The sequence below is a fragment of the Oncorhynchus kisutch genome, linkage group LG23 (assembly GCF_002021735.2).
Source record: "Oncorhynchus kisutch isolate 150728-3 linkage group LG23, Okis_V2, whole genome shotgun sequence".
Taxonomy (NCBI): domain Eukaryota; kingdom Metazoa; phylum Chordata; class Actinopteri; order Salmoniformes; family Salmonidae; genus Oncorhynchus; species Oncorhynchus kisutch.
Window position 1 is genome coordinate 13,535,942 of NC_034196.2, and position 4,911 is coordinate 13,540,852.

Here is a 4,911-nt window from a genome sequence, read left to right on the forward strand (position 1 = left end):
GAGCATAGCGCAACGTACAAGTCACCCTGGACCAATCAGCAAATAACCTGAGGTACGGTTATCTTTACCAGCCAATCGCCTTTTCAATTGCCGCATAGTAGGCGTTCTAAACTATCCATAGACACGCGCACGTCTTGATACGGGCAACCCGCCGTGCACTATCGATATTTCATTTAGATATTGGGAATTTATGAAACGCTGTTTCAGCATTTTTTTTATTAAGATGTTAACTTGATTATGTTGCAACATGTTTAGGGGTGAACATGATACTAGTGCACAGTGCACAGGTGAGTTATATCCCAGTAGGCTATGATTTCATTTTAGCCAAACTCAGAGCCATCGAACACACCTGTGGCTTCATATCTGCGGATCACTTCACTGCACTAGAAGTCTAAAACAAATTATAGAGCCTAGTGAACCTCTGAATGGTCATTTGATTCGCCTATGATTATCAGTAATGCATACACAAAACATACTTCTTTGGGAAACAAATACAGTATCTACTATATTTTGCATGATTTTCATCTGATGTCTTGAATAAGTATTATTTCACAAAACACAGATCACTTAATCTCTAAAACCAATGTCAAATAAATGTGAGGCTATGCATCTGGCTCTACAAACTTCAAAGTAGGAGGGGAAACAAGCAAGTGTGTGTTTGTGTGTGTGTCAGGGTGATCAGAAATGCAAATGGACCCTAGGCTTGCAGATGCTGAGAGAGAGAGAGAGAGAGAGAGAGAGAGAGAGGGAGAGAGAGAGAGAGAGAGAGAGAGAGAGAGATGCTGCAATGGAGAGATTACAGCACAACAAAACATCAGGCCTACACAAAAGAGAACAAGTAAATAAACAAACCTATGCAGACAGCATTAGCCATACAAAGAATAATCCATGCACAGAAAGGTGCATATGTACACTATAACCCACAACCTGCAAATATCACATACTTCAGAAGTTGCTTTTTTTTAAAACGTCTTATGGGTAAACAGTAAGCCTGTCCAAAATAAATTTAGCCTGTTCCAAATATTAGGGACATTTGTACCATAAATTGTCCCTACAACAAAAAGCTATTTATACAGTGCCTTCAGAAAGTATTCATACACTATCTCTTCACGTATTCTACATTTTGTTGTGTTACAGCCTGATTTCAAAATGGATTAAATAGATCGTTTTTCTCTCTCATCCATCTAAACACAATATCCCATAATGACAAAGTGAAAAGATGTTTTGAGAAATCTTAGCAAATGTATTGAAATGAAATAGATAAATATCTTAATTTACAAACACATTCACAGCCCTGAGTCAATACTTTGTAGACGGAACCTTTGGCAGCGATTACAGCTGTGCATCTTTCTGGGTAAGTCTCTAAGAGCTTTCCACACCTGCATTGTGCAACATTTGCCCATTATTCTTTTAAAAAATTATTCAAGCTCTGTCAAATCGGTTGTTGATCATCACTAGACAACCATTTTGAGGCCTTGCCATGGAATTTCAAGTAGATTTAAGTCAAAACTATAACTAGGCCACCTTGTGTTAATTTCTTCGCCACATTTTTTGCAGTTTTACGTTAGTGCCTTATTGCAAACAGGATGCATGTCTTGGAATATTTGTATTCTGTACAGGCTTCCTTCTTTTCACTCTGTCAATTACATTAGTATTGTGGAGTAACTACAATGTTGTGAAACTATCCTCCGTTTTCTCCTATTGCAGCCATTACACTCTGTATATGTTTTAAAGTCACCATTGGCCTCATGATCCCTGAGTGGTTTCCTTCCTCTACTGCAACTGAGTTTGGAAGGACGCCTGTATCTTTGTACAGTTGTGGCCAAAAGTTTTGAGAATGACACAAATATAAATTTTCACAAAGTTTGCTGCTTTAGTGTCTTTAGATATTTTTGTCAGATGTTACTATGGAATACTGAAGTATAATTACAAGCATTTCATAAGTGTCAACGGCTTCTATTGACAATAACATGAAGTTGATGCAAAGAGTCAGTATTTGCAGTGTTGACCCTTCTTTTTCAAGACCTCTGCAATCCGCCCTGCCATGCTGTCAATTAACTTCTGGGCCACATCCTGACTGATGGCAGCCCATTCTTGCATAATCAATGCTTGGAGTTTGTCAGAATTTGTGGGTTTTTGTTTGTCCACCCACCTCTTGAGGATTGACCACAAGTTCTCAATGGGATTAAGGTTTGGGGAGTTTCCTGGCCATGGACCTGAAATATCGATGTTTTGTTCCCCGAGCCACGTAGTTATCATTTTTGCCTTATGTTCCTGGATGGTTGGGAGAAGTTGCTCTCAGGGGATGTATTGGTACCATTCTTTATTCATGGCTGTGTTCTTGGGCAAAATTGTGAGTGAGCCCACTCCCTTGGCTGAGAAGCAACCCCACACATGAATGGTCTCAGGATGCTTTACTGTTGGCATGACACAGGACTGATGGTAGCGCTCACCTTGTCTTCTCTGGACAAGCTTTTTTCCGGATGCCCCAAACAATCAGAAAGGGGATTCATCAGAGAAAAGGACTTTACCCCAGTCCCCAGCAGTCCAATCCCTGTACCTTTTGCAGAATATCAGTCTGTCCTTCTTTTTCCTGGAGAGAAGTGGCTTCTTTGCTGCCCTTCTTGACACCAGGCCATCCTCCAAAAGTCTTCGCCTCACTGTGCGTGCAGATGCACTCACACCTGCCTGCTGCCATTCCTGAGCAAGCTCTGTACTGGTGGTGCCCTGATCCCGCAGCAGAATCAACTTTAGGAGACGGTCCTGGCGCTTGCTGGACTTTCTTGGGTGCCCTGAAGCCTTCTTCACAACAATTAAACCGCTCTCATTGAAGTTCTTGATGATCCGAGAAATGGTTGATTTAGGTGCAATCTTACTGGCAGCAATATCCGTGCCTGTGAAGCCTTTTTTGTGCAAAGCAATGATGACGGCACGTGTTTCCTTGATGGTAACCATGATTGACAGAGGAAGAAAAATGGTTCCAAGCACCACCCTCCTTTTGAAGCTTCCAGTCTGTTATTCGAACTCAATCAGCATGACAGAGTGATCTCCAGCCTTGTCCTCGTCAACACTCACACCTGTGTTAAGGAGAGAATCACTGACATGATGTCAGCTGGTCCTTTTGTGGCAGGGCTGAAATGCGGTGGAAATGTTTATTTGGGCATTCATTTCATTTGCATGGTAAAGAGGGACGTTGCAATTAATTGCAATTCATCTAATCACTCTTCATAATGTTCTGGAGTATATGCAAATTGCCATCATACAAACTGAGGCAGCAGACTGTGAAAATTAATATTTGTTTAATTCTCCAAACTTTTGGCCACGACTGTAGTGACTGGGTGTATTGATACACCATCTAAAGTGTAGTTAATAACTTTACCATGCTCAAAGGGATATCCATCTTCTAATAGGTGCCCTTCTTTGCGAGGCATTGGAAAACCTCCCTGGTCTTTGTGGTTGAATCTGTTTTTGAAATTCACTGCTCGACTGAGGGACGTTAAAGATACAGTAATATATATATATACAAGTCAGTCGAGCAGTGAATTTCAAAAACAGATTCAACCATATATATATATTTATATATATATATTTACATATATATCTTCCTCCCCCATGTCCCATCGCTGCAACTCCCGTACGGACTCGGGAAAGGTGAATGTCGAGAGCCATGCGTCCTCTGAAACACGACCCTTCTTGACACACTGCTCACTTAACCTGGAAGCAAGCCGCACCAATGTGTCGGAGGAAACATCGTACAACTGGCGACTGAAGTCAGCGTGCCTATGCCCGGCCCTCCACAAGGAGTCGCTAGAGCACAATGGAACAAGGACATCTTGGCCGGCAAACCCTCTCCTAACCCAGACAATGCTGGGCCTTGTGCATTACCTCATCGTGGCCATAGACCGCTGCGTCACTCGGTAGGCCATATATATTTTATTTTCATCCAGTCGGATAAACACTGCAAACAGCCTACCTGACCACTCGGAGGCGTCCACATGGTCCTAAAGCACACCGCTGCTTGGTTTTGAATCACATTCCAATCATAAAACTGGGGGGCACAAAAATGCTATCAGAATGTGTGTGTGGGGGTGGCGGGGATTTGTTAAGCAAATTATTACTCTTGAACGTATTTAGGAATGCCATAACAAAGTTTTATTTTAATTTTAAATCAGCTTATCATTTTTTATTAATTTGAAAACATAAAAAAAAACATCATTCCACTTTGACATCAGGCACTGTAGTAGGCTTATGTGTACACATTACCAATAGGCCTCCATCATAAAACTGCACAATTTTCCTCAGTCTTATGGCAAAATGTGAAGAATAGTATGAGGTGAGCTATAAAACAGCACATTTTTCTCTCTGTCCCAGGGCAAAATTTGTAAAATTGCAGGAAATGTACATAAAAAAATCTAAAATTATCTCCAGCATCATGACAAAATGTAATTTAATTATGAAACTACACATTGTCTCTTGGCCCCGTGGCAAAATGTGTTGAAATGCAGGAAGTTAGCTGTTTTCCTAAAAGGGTGTTATCCCTGGGGTGGAGCTAAAAGTAAATACAAAGGATACAACTGAAGAAACAGAGTGATTGGTGCATGCCAACTGACCCATATAGGTCAACTGTCCCTATTGTTCTTTGAAGAAAACTCTTTCCCTTCTCACTTAGCCTATTTTGGGGTAATGCAAGATACCCTGTAAAAGAGCCTTCGTTCCCAAAGTCATGCAGTGTGATAAATGCTAAAATATTTGGACATGTGTCAAGTGTATGTAGAATGAGGACTTCTGTACCAGTTGAGGTTCAAATAGGATGCATCAAATTACATGGCAACAGAAGTACTGAAAAAGACAGAATTGGGAAAAGAAAATCTTACCCTAACCCTAACCTTAACCCTACCTTCATGTCCACAT